The sequence below is a fragment of the Trachurus trachurus genome, assembly GCF_905171665.1.
Source record: "Trachurus trachurus genome assembly, chromosome: 7".
Classification (NCBI taxonomy): Eukaryota; Metazoa; Chordata; class Actinopteri; order Carangiformes; family Carangidae; genus Trachurus; species Trachurus trachurus.
The window spans coordinates 25,677,782-25,690,472 of record NC_139901.1 but is presented as its reverse complement, the minus strand read 5'-3'; the positions used below and the strand labels follow the sequence as shown (position 1 = coordinate 25,690,472).

The 12,691-nt window shown below is 43.6% G+C and overlaps 1 protein-coding gene across 1 annotated transcript in view; it reads left to right on the top strand.

The window, feature by feature from the left end:
* Positions 1 to 750: 750 nt before the first annotated feature.
* The window catches only part of LOC310989193 (nuclear receptor coactivator 3-like), a 66,466-nt gene continuing 54,525 nt past the window's right edge, over positions 751 to 12,691 (top strand). The window contains exon 1 of the mRNA XM_083976166.1: positions 751 to 948. The gene's annotated coding sequence lies outside the window, so the exon portion shown is untranslated. The remainder of the gene's footprint in view (positions 949 to 12,691) is intronic.

Sequence of the window (12,691 nt, the reverse complement as noted above, 5' to 3'; positions counted from 1 at the left end):
AATGATTAGCATGGACTCTGACCTGAATTTAAGGGTGGTGTGCTGTTAAAGACTTGGCATAGGCTACGATTTGTTCTGAAAAGGCGAAACCCAAACCTGAAAGAGCCCAGATCTGCTCCCTAGTGGACATATTGTTAACAGTCCAGGTGCACAAGGTGAGGTGCCATGTGACCCAATGACCATATAAAAAGCAACTATATCAGTGACATAACAACTTAAAAAGACAGCTAAAAGACTTTAATCATGAATAAAAATTAAATAGGCCTACCCTTTTCATTTTTTTTTTTTTTTGCAGCGGTCCTTTAAAGTGTTAACTAATCCCAGCTTTCTTTGAAGACGAGGTCACTGGAAGATAAACAACTTTTACTCGTCCAAATGGACCAGCTCCTCATCTCCAGACAAGGATAAGACCTTCCTGTCCTAATTTGCTCCCAAGTTTAGTCTGTCTACTTCTCTGTGTCAACCCCTCCAGCCAAACGCCTACTTTGAATAGAAACTCTGCAAATTGTGCTTTTTATGCCTCTGGGCCTCTTTAAGAAAAACACAGCCAGTGTTTGCTTTTTCGTGGCGTGTTGGGGTTAAACTGAAAATACACACCGTGGCATCTCTCTCTCTCTCTCTCTCTCTGCTCTGGTATCGTCGCTGACATCCGTCTGTAGGCAGCTAGACAGACAGTGCCGTCCCCTCTACCCCACCCCCTACCCCCCCTCGCGTGCGGTGGTGGAGTCTGCCTGTAGTCCGCATCCGGATCGGAGGCGGTGGCAGGAAGCGCGGCGCTCCACCCGGGCGGACTCCTTTACCCAGAAACCCCCGCGACGCCTCAACTTACAGAACTGGCTTCTTGGGCTTCGGGAGTGTTTCCCATTTAAACAAACAGTGCCGAAGATGGCGGAGAGTTAATGGTGTAAAGAAGAAATTATCGATCCGGCAGAGAGATACGTCCACCAGGTAAGACCGCCGGTGCGCATTTGACGACGTTCAGCTGATCCGAGAGCGACTTTGCATTTGGTTTGCATTTCGATAGAAGGACGGAAACGTAGTGACTTCGGCTCCCAGCGGCGGTGCACACACAATATTGGCATCGGCACAGTGCGGAGGGCACAGTGCATGGTCATTTAGTACATGACAGCCAAGGTTTACTAACCTGTTCACGGCGCTGATGGAAGTGCACGCGGGGCGTGCTGTTTATTTGCCACCCTCTCGTGCAGGAGCAATTACTGTTCAGCGCGTTTGATAACTTGGCGATCATGCAAAAGCCAGTTTACGCACAGGCTGCTGGATCACAGAAGTGTCTCCAGTAGATACACAACCACGGGAAGTTTTTATTTTAGCAGCGTTACAACACACGCAGACACACTTTACATGCAAACACACGTAGACACTGAAACATGGTGATAGTTGACTAGTAATGTGTGTGTCGGTGGTCGGTGGAGGAAACTGTGCATTATCTGTGCCCGACGCTTGTCTCTCCACATGAGGGAATTTGGACCTGAAATGTTTGTCGATGAGGGGCATGCAAACAGACTCAACTATGCATCACATGCATCATGTTTTTAGGAGGCCAGGGGTGTGTTTGAGTGTTGAGATGCTGACTGACTGACTGACTGACGGACTGACTGGCTGCATGTCAGTCACCCAGCCTGCTGCCTGCTGCCTGGGTCCCGTGTGCTGAGCGATATAAAAAATAAATAAAAAAGTGCACCGACTCTCCTGTATGTCCTCAACGTGCAAGTCAGTGCATTAAACGAGGCATGTGTTGCCTGTAAATGTGTGTGTGTTTGTTGTGTGTTGTTTGAGCAGAAGCAGTGAATGTTCCGTCGTGCTTGTTGTGTTTTCCCTTCTTGGTCTGCCTTCATAACCCCTCCTGTCATCTGCCTCATCCTCAGTAATCACTGTGTATCTGCAGGGGGCAGCAACGTGGCCCTGTGCATATACGCTGCCCTGTAACCCTGAACGTCCTGGGTTTGATCCCTGAAGCAGCCAGCCTCTCTCTGTGTGCATGTGTGTGTATATGTGTGTGTACATTGGAAAGCAGCACTATGTCCTTGAGCATGTCACCAGCACCCTATTACAGTACCTGCTCACACACTGAATAATAGCAGCGTACCCTTCAGTGTGTGTAAACATAAGGTGAATGGAAGTGATGCAGATGGTTTGTGTGGTGACAGGTGAGGGGTGTCAATTTATCATATCATCACTGTCGATATTTAACTTCACCTACATTTGCCAGCTTTCATTATTCGCAGACTAAATATAGGGTCTCACAGCTGAGGATTATTTTCATTATTGATTCATAAGATGTGATTATTTCCTCTGAATGGGAGAAACGTCCATCCCAGTTTCCCCAAGAATTCAGGTCGGCATCCCTCAAATGTCTGGTTTTGTCCAGAGATTTTCAGTGTACAGAGCCACAAATCAGTGAAGAGCAGCACAGCGGCGTTATATTTAAGAACCAGGGGATGGTTACGAGTTTTATGATTGATAAAATGACATCAATCTTTGTGCACACACACACGGCTGACAGTGACATACCCAAAATAAAACGGTTGTTGTTCTTGATCCCCTTTTTTTAGTCACATTGTACTATTTTGATCAGAAAGGTTTACACTCAGTCAGCATTAGTCAGAAGTGATTCCATAGATAGATAGATAGATAGATAGATAGATAGATAGATAGATAGAACAATGATATAATACACTGTGTATTCCAGCTGTTATAGTAAAGCGGTATAGTGAGAACATTATGAAAATGTATTGAGTCGCCCACAAACTCAGTCAATTCTCTTTCTTATGTTGTTTATGATCAATATCAAACTTGGTTTTATTCTGTTTGTTGGGGAAAGAAAGACATAAGAAGACAGGACCTTAATAATTTCCTATATATCAGTAGATAAAGCCATCATGTAAATTAACATAATGCAAATAATCATCATTTGCTGCCCTGCTTTCCCATTCTGTTTATTCTACTTCTGCCTACAGTATATTCCCATAGGGCTGAGATTATAGTGATTATTTTCATTATTGATTAATCTGCTGACTAGATTCTCTCTTAATCATTGAGTATATGAAGCTTAAATACATTATATTAAAAAAATATTGTTGCTGCGATTGTAGGTTTTTATGTCTTTTGAAAGCAGAGAGATGTCACTTCTTGTCGATGTGCAGTTTGTCAGCTCAGACTGAGGAGGATTTGAGCTGCTGCTGCTGCTGCTCAGAGGTTTTAAACAATGACTCTATTATTGTTACTGCTACTAATATAATGAATAATAATGATTATAATAACACATACAGGCCTATATACGTCAAGATTGTTGCCGGTTCATGTTCAGTCCATCAACTAATCATTTATGTGATGAATTGCTGTGGCTCCTGTGGCTGAACTGTCTGTGGCCCGAGTGGACGGGTGTGGCAGCAATGAGCCCCTGCATGGTCTCGTCTCTCGGCCCCTCGGCCCCTCGGCCCTTCTCTCCCCCCTGACAGATTTACAGTCGGCTCCGTGGCCCGGGTCTCCGCACACGTGCAGCCAGACACACACGCGCCTGCTACAACCTGCAACACAAGGAGTCACACAGGCAACGTGGTCAGGGAGTGGGTGTGGTGTGGTGTGGTGTGGTGTGGTGTGGTGTGGTGTGGTGTGGTGTGTAAAGCCGCTCGGACCCGTAGGCAGCCATGAGGAGGGGGTCTTTGCTATATAAGCGGATGGCGGGATGAATGCGTGGACATTAAGGCGGAGGAAGAGGAGGTGGAGGAGGAGGAGGAGGAGGAGGAGTGTGACAGTGATGCATGATGTTTGCTGAATGGGAAAAAAGGGGACAGAGGTTAGCAGGGGATGCTGGTGACTGGGTCAGGAGCTGGGGGCAGGGCTCACGAGGCCGAGCGGGAGGACCTCGCACTCTGGCTGTGGAGCATGGGAAGCTCAGTGTGTGTGTGTGTGTGTGTGTGTGTGTGGAGAGGCGAGGAGGGGGTGTGTGTGTGTGTGTGTGTGTGGAGAGGGGAGGGGCTCAGGTGGAGCCTCTTGCTGGAATTCTACCTGGCATTCTTGTCTTTTGTGTCCTTGTCTTTGTGTCCTCTTCTGTTCAGTCAGGAAGTTTTCTGACTCAAAACGATCCACATTCTTTGCAATGCTCTCTCTCTCTCTCTCTCTCTTTCTCTTTCTCTCTCTTTTGCTCTGGTATGTCTTTCGCTACCCCCCCCCCCCCCCCCCCCGCCCCCCACCCCCTCCCTCCTCCCAGCTGCAGTGTATAGTGAGCTGAACTGTTGTCCTGTTGTTGTTGGGGCCCCTCTCCCATGTGTCACGATGTGTTAAACAGGAATTAATCTTCACCAGCTCTCATTGATTTGGCTTTGTGGAGGAGGGGGTCGTCCTCTTCTCTTTCTTTCTCTCTCTCTCTCTCTCTCTCTCTCTCTCTCTCTCTCTCTTTTTTAATCTCACTCATTTGTGTCCTCTGTCCTTTACTCGGGCATCTCCAGTCCAGTGGTGAACACCCCCCTCCTCCCTGCCCCCTTCATGTGACCTCACAAAGTTTGTCTCAGTTGGACTCCATATCTCTTCACACTAGCTGACACGACTAGAGTTGCGATGATTAGCTGGTAAATTGAGCAATAGAAACTCACAGCAAATTATTTTGATAATTAATCAATCATTCTGAGTGATTAATAAACCTATATGTATCTACTATAGTGTACTCTGTGATAAACTGAATATCTTCAGCCACTCACTCATGTTGAGTGCTGGACGGATTTCCGACATGTTATTGAATAATTACCTTTGACCTCTTTATCAGCAGCCGTATTGATGATGCAAATAATTGTTAGTTACACCCATCCCAAACCAATACTTTGTCATTATCTTGTCTAAACCAAATCAGCACATGCAGCAAAGAGTTTTTTGAATTCCTTCTCGTTCCTGTTTGTGCCTCCTGACTGGTTTCTTCACAGCAGCAGCAGCAGCACCCGAGGCTCATGGGTGTTGTAGTGTTTAAACATGCAAAAATGACTTTACACTTTCACTTTGCAACTTCAGTTGTACAGGTGTGGTCCCTTTGTGGTAGTCGTAAGGCTGAACTGAATACACCTGGCTGTCCTACTGAGGGCTTTTGTTTTAAGTCTCTTAGTTTGGACTGGTATACTGTACTTTGCAAGATTTTTACCTTGATTAAACAGCTTTGGAGTAATTGTGATGGTTAAATGACATGTTACTGAGAATGGAGGCTCTCTGCCTTCCCCCTAGTGCAGTGCATGGTTCCCAACCTTTTCTGGCGCGTGACCCCATTTTGAAATCACAAATTTCTGGCTACCCCGTCAATCAAGATGCGCCAGCTTAGATATTTTTATATGCTGCATTTTACTTGAACTAGATTTAAATTTGAGTGAGTGAAAGTATAGATACAGTTGTTTAGGATTGTGTGTGGTGTTTGTACTCGTATTTTTTTTAAAGAATAATAATGACAGGATTTTTTTTTTATCAATAGGCTTTATGCACAGCTCCACTACTTCCTGAACTTAAACAAGCTCCTTTATTTCCTGTCTTACATTATTGGACAAACTGATTAATCCAGGTGTGTTTGACTCAGTACCTCAGTAGTCACAACAATGGTCAGACACACCTGGATTAATCAGTTTGTTCAATAATGTAAGACAGGAAATAAAGGAGCTTGTTTAAGTTCAGGAAGTAGTGGAGCTGTGCATAAAGCCTATTACTGGACATTTCAGGGGACCCCATTTGAATTCCAGGCGTACCCACATGGGGTCCCGACCCCAAGGTTGAAAATCACTGCCCTAGTGTCTCTTGGCCAAGAACCAACCTTGCACGATCAGCGTCTCCGACCCGTTGTCCCAGATTTCGTCTCGTGAGAAACATGGACTACTTAAACAGCACTACGACGCAAACACGCCCGATAATCTGTGATGTCTTGTTAATGTTACCGACCCCGATAGACTCCGCTCCATTGGTTTCCTTCTGGCTGCACAAATGTACATGGCCAGAGAGGGGAGGGAGGAGCGTTAGCTGTGAGTTTTTACGACAGTTTTGCACTCTGAAACTGTAGGGGGAGCTCCGTAGAGAAAAAAAGCGACCGCACTTACGTATTTCCCCTTTAACTGGTGGACTGACCTGAAACTCAACGGGTGGATCTTTCGAGGCTTGTCTTTATTGCTAGTCAGACTTTTTTTGGACTATTGCATAGCTGTAGTGAAAGACTACCTTTTCTCTCTGCTTGTCGTATGATGAGCAACCTCTTAATTACAGCTCACGTCAGATAAGCAGCAGATAAATGCATTCACTCATTTATTTCTTACATTTTTTGGAGAGGCTGAGTTTGCAGAAATATTTGATCAGTGTCAAAAATCATATTGGTCCTACAAATGAGCAGCTTCCGGATACTTCATCCGGTCCTGTAGAAGCTTGAAGGTGAGGGACTAAACACAAAAAAACTAATTTTAATGTGTTATTCCCATGATTTGCATGGATAAAGTTAATATTTGCGAACATTTGTGGCTCTCCTGAACCAGCATTCCTGTCTGCAGAGGCATCAAGAGAAACACTTTGCAGCTTGCTCGTTTAATAATGAATTGGAAATGGACAGGATTTATATGTTGGCTGTAGCTTTGACACTCAAATTAGCACTATTTTATTATACAGCTAACAGTTTGAAACCAGAAATCCATCCCACATCCAGTTTAAAAAACCCTCTCGTCTGCTTTAAAGGCTCATAATGCCACTCTCCACTTAATCAATGAAAGTCCTTCGTAATGTGAATTTGAAAGCTTTAGAGTTGTATTTTTCATTTGTTAACATGTGAGATGTAAATCTATCCTCAAGTGTTGGGATTTTTTAATTACTTTAGTGACAGAGAAGTCTCTTTCTCCCTCTCATACATATTTCACAGTCATATAAACTGAAAAAAAAGAGATTTATTCTTAATAATACAACTGTAACTTCCTTTGTTTATTCCTCTATGAGCTGCTGATCTTTTTGTCAGTAGTGTTGTGTGTGTGTGTGTGTGTGTGTGTGTGTGTGTGTGTGTGTGTGTGTGTGTGTGTGTGTGTGTGTGTGTGTGTGTGTGTGTGTGTGTGTGTGTGTGTGTGTGTGTGTGTGTGTGTGTGTGTGTGTGTGTGTGTGTGTGTGTGTGTGTGTGTGTGTGTGTGTGTGTGTGTGTGTGTGTGTGTGTGTGTGTGTGTGTGTGTGTGTGTGTGTGTGTGACTGATATGAATGTGCTGTTTGCGCTGGTGTCAATGCTCTAGTGGTTGTACCGGAAGCTGCTCTCATGAGTCAAGATGATACAGGAAGAAAAGTTGGAGCTGCAGAGCCACAGTTTCTCAGCGCTGACTCCACCTGCAGTGTCACACACATCCAAACAGACTGTAAAGGAAAACCAACATGTTTTTAAACTGCATTCTTTTATTAAGAGCTCAATCTGATCTAAACAGTTTTGATTTCCTGGGGTATCTCTTGGATTTATGTATCTTGATAAAAAAAAAACATGTTATTTTTTATATTTTTCTTTGAATTTCCTACTTAAGTGTGAAAATTACCTTGTGCAACATCTTTTCCTCCCATAGTTAGGGTGAAAGTTACACTGTGAAACAAAACTCACTCAAAACTAACTAATTTTCACTGCCAGGGAGGCACCAGTCACCATCCATGTGAAAAGAAAACAGGGGCCTTAAGGATAATTACAAAAAAAAGAAGTAACGTTTAAAAAAAATCCAAGAGGGGATTGACTCATTTCTCATCCATCGCTGATGCACTAGCAGAGAGATGACACTTAAGTGGCTCGCCAAACAGTTATTAAGAATGGAGAACATGGACTAAAAAGCATAAATAAGCGGTCTCTGCACTGATTTGCATTTTTATTGGTTTATGCAATTTGAGGAAATCGGCAGAAAAATGAAGTGAAACATTTCATGAGAGAAATGTCACTAAAAATTAAAATACAGAGGAGAATTAGCTACAGCCTGGGCTGCCTTGAGCACAGTGGTGACATAGCAGATCCCAAAAGAAAGACCATGTGTGAAAGTGTGAGTTGTGACTGACACTAGACTGACTGATGCGGCAGAATAAAACAGACGTTAAAAGCCCCTTTGAGGACGTATGTAGCAGAGTCTCTGTCACGGATGTTGTTGTTCGTTCGCACATGATGTCACAGGCCTGCAAGAAACACATTGCTGCCTTTGTGTAGATTTTTTTTTACCAGAGCTGTAAAAGTATCTCAGATTTCACTTCTTTAAAAGTGGTTTCCCTGTTTACAAGTGTCTGTGTGTACGAGAAACGGTGCATTTACTGATTTAAAAAACTCACTTCTGTAATCATAAAGGTGTAAGATATGAAATTGTGGAATTCATCATTTTATTCCTGTATGAGATGGTCAACGAAGAGATTATATACAATACTCTATGATATATATATATATATATATATATATATATATATATATATATATATATATATATATATATATATATATATATATATATACTATATAATACAATACTATACTATAAAGTTAAATCCTTGTTGACTTTAAAGTTACTATAGAAACCAGCGCTCACTGTTGACCTTCGAAAACCAAGTCATTTTATACCGAAAACTTAACAATCAACACTATTAATTAAATTATAAACTTAATAAATGTCTCACTGACCTAAATTTATTCATGTTACAATTTCAACAACAACCGATGACAGCTGTAAGAGCTAGTGAAACCTGGACAGATGTTTCACCAGTCAGCAAACACCTCTGAAATCACACCAGACGAAGCAAGACGCCCTGCAAGCCACAATTAACTATTTAATAAACCAACAGATTAAACGCGGTTTATCTTGCAAAATATCCGAACATATGTGTATTCTTTTGTATTGTATGTTTTTGGTTTTGCACTATTAATTTAAAGATATATACTGTATGTTTTTAAAAGAATTAGATTAGTCAGAGAATAACTGACGGTGAGAATGACTTTGGCAAAGTTGAGAAGTTTCTCTTTCCTTTGTCTGTGATAATGGAGTCACTGACAGAGTGTTGTTAGGATGAACTGATGAGAAGAGGAAGAGGAGGAGGAGGAGAGAGACAGAGGGAGAGAGAGAGAGGGACGAGCTGATGCACCGTCAGATCGACAGTTGACGGGATATCCTTGCTTTCTGTTTCCTTTCTTCCCCCAGAATGCCTCAGTGCAGCTCATATCCTTTTCTGAGAGCTATTTCTTCTGTGAGAGGAATGTCAAGTGCCCATCCTGGTGCATTTGTCCCTGTGTTGTTACTTCACTGCGCTTCACTCTTGTTTTCTTGTCTTGTCCCTCCTCCACTCGTCTCGTTCACCTCAGTCTTTGTCTTAGCTGCTTTTGTGCTTCTTTTCTCGCCGCTCAGTCGCAATTAGCCGGTGCTCAGGAGGCGAACTAAGTTATTGTGTTAATATCAAACATATTGTATTAGTGTGTGCAATCATCGCTGTCTTTTGTGTTAGTGCAGGTCCGTGTGTGTGTGTGTGTGAGTGGAGGGAGATGAAGAGGGGGGAGGAGGAAGAGGAGGAGGTAGAGGAGGAGGAGGAGGGGAAGGAGACATGGAGAGTCGTTTTATTAACGTGGCGACTCCCGCTAAAATTCAGGGAGTGCTGTTGCATCCAGCTGTTACTGGTTGCACGAGGCTTCGTTGCCATGGCAACACAGCCCTTCGCGCCTGCTCAAGGTCGTTCATCCAGTTCTGAACTGAGCAGCGTGCTGCACAGAGGATGCACACGGAGAGAGAGGGAGAGGGAGAGGGAGAGAGGGAAAGGGAGAGAGACAGAAGAACTACTTCAAAGTGACCAATCAAAAGCACTTTGATGACGTTGTGGTCGGTGAACAAACCCCCCCCCACCCCCACCCCACCTGACCCCCCCACTCTGTCACACACTCAAACACACACATGCACACATGCACACTTACTTTCTTCAATATAGTAACAAACAAAAAAGAACCCCTGGCCTTGGGGCTTGTAGGCTCTTTTGCCAGCTGATAAAATATTTAGCTGGTCAGTGAGAGGGAGAGGGAGAGATAGAGGGAAAGAGGGAGAGAGAGGGAGGGATACAGTGGCTGGAGAAGAAGCAAGCAGCAGAGCTCGGCTTTGTGTTTTCCTCTCTCTAATGGTGCATTGCTGTGAAGCTACCTGGGGCTCCTCTCCTCTCCTCTCCTCTCCCCTTCCTCTCCTCTCCTCTCCTCTCCTCTCCTCTCCTCTCCTCTCCTCTCCTCTCCTCTCCTCTCCCCTTCCCCTTCCCCTTCCTCTTCCTCTCCTACATTAAAGGCCCCAATACACCGTGTCGAAACAACCATCTTGCAGGTTCATTGCATGTTACACTGTGTGAAATTGCGTCTAATAAAATCTTGGTGTCAGATGACGCCTATTTCGAGTCGTGTCAGATTGTGCAAAGAAAAAAAAAACCTACGGTAAATTGTTTTGCCTCTTGTTTCCTCTATTTATCGGTATAAATAGAGGAAACAAGACTCAAGGCAAGAGTACTATAAGCTAACGCTAGCATGGCAACAACCTTATAATCACATGTTGTTATGTGTTTGCTAATTAGCACTAAACACAAAAATGTAGGTATTTGGTCATAAACCAAAGTATGTCGAGTTGGGAAGTGATTATGGAGCCATGAACCAGATTTTTTCCATCCAATAGTTGTGGAGACGTTTCATTTCAAGCCACATATTCAACTTTGTGGTTTGTGCTAGTGGAAAATTTGGGGAATCTGTGGCACTATGAATATATGCACCAAATGTCATGACAGTGCGGAAAATATTGTTTGCATTGCAGTAATTATCAGAAAAGCAAAGCAACAACATCACAGTGGTACAGTATGAAAAGAAAGTTTTGGAAGTTTAGAAAAGTGGAGTGAATCGGCTCATTTAACTGTGAGCGTCGCAACACGACAACATGTAGGGCACGGTGGAGTGCAAGTTGGTTTAAAGTTCATTATTGATTCATGACCAATACCAATACAGGCAGGTCAGTTTGACATTATTTCACATATTTTTTTGTTTCTTTATCACCATAAATAGCTATTATAAAGATACATTGCAATATCATGACATTTTTTAAGGCTATAAAGTGTGTGAGTTAATTTGTGTGATTCATCATCACATTTTATTATATATTTTTTAACTTCATTAAAAAAAAAAAAAACCTACAATGTCACCTCGGCCTGTTTATTTGATAAATTTCAGACACTGCCAGAATTAATGACGCAGTCTGTTTTTGGTCTATTTTGTGTCTGAGTGCTGTTTAGCGAGCCACTGTTCTGGATTGATGACAAAAGGTTTGGCCTCATCTCTATCATGATTGTCGACTTCTATCTGGGAGCAGTGGAAATCACACAGCGTCGGGGGCAGGTGGGGGGGCGTAAGGAGCCTGACTCACATGTTTGTTGCTCTGCAAACACATTAAGGTCAAATAGCAGAAGACCACTGTCAGCATGTGTTAACAGATAAGCTCTCGGCTTATAGTGAATTTCCTTTAAAATCGTAGTGAAGACACAACGACGACATGTGCCGGTGCCGAACATGGACGACGTTTTTCTTGTTTTTCTGCAGGGTGCACGCAGAGTTCAGCGGGATTTTCACACAAACCAGCGCAGAGTCGTTATTTACGTGAATCATGTCACTTTCTGTGGTTGGTGACATCATGGGTGTAGGAGCAGAAGCAGCAGCAGCAGTGTGTATGTGTATGTGTGTGTGTGTGTGTTATTGTTTAAAATAGAGTTAAAAAACTCAATCCGTCACCTTTTTGTGCACCCCAAGCTGAGGAGAGCAGGATCTGAGGGGGAGGAGGGGGTTAGTTTCACATTTCTTCTTGCTGTAAGGTAATAGATGCTTGTTAAAGAGTTCCTCCGAGTGTGTAAGAAGGGGAGTTCTGTTTTTTTACTTATTTTCCATTGTAAAAATCCGGGCTGAGTTTATGTGTTTTTAGAGCTCCTTAACGTGCCCGTGCACACACACACACACTCACACATACACACATGGACCCATACGAGCACATACCCACACAAACATTTATGGGGCAGGAGTTAAGGTAAATGTTCCCAGCTGCAGCACAGCCAGCAAGTGGTTTCAACTCTGACTGAACCCGGCTGTTACGTGACCACCTCCTCAACTTAATTCACTCCTGTCCTGCCTTCCCCTCAGCAGCCACACGTCCCATATCACTCTATACCCCAATATATATACACACACACACACACAAACACACACGGCCACGTCCATCCACCAGTTCCCTCTCTCCAGTGTCACCAGCAGCAGCAGCATCACTCAACTCAGGATACTCCAAGGTCTGCCACCCACCCCCCTCCCGTCACCTCGTCACCTTGGTGTGGACTGGAGCAGCCGGCCTCCTCCGATTGGCTGTCCCTCCACCTCCCTTCCAAGGCCGCAGTCTTGGTGCTGTGATGTCACAGAGGCTTGTTTATCTCTACCTCCTGTCAAGCTCAGTTGCAACATACTCTTACTCACAACAGCACCTTGCACAAGCACTGGTGGTGATGGCTTAATACTGCGTTTTTTGTGTGTGTGCATGCGTGTTTGGATCCAAATTAGCTTCAACCAATGTGGTCACTCACTAGTCCTCCAGGGGTTTACAAAAAAAAAAAAAATCTATTTAAAATTTCATAGTATCATTTAAACAAAATAAATAAGTGATAATAATAGAGTTGTGCTGCTACTTTGGCC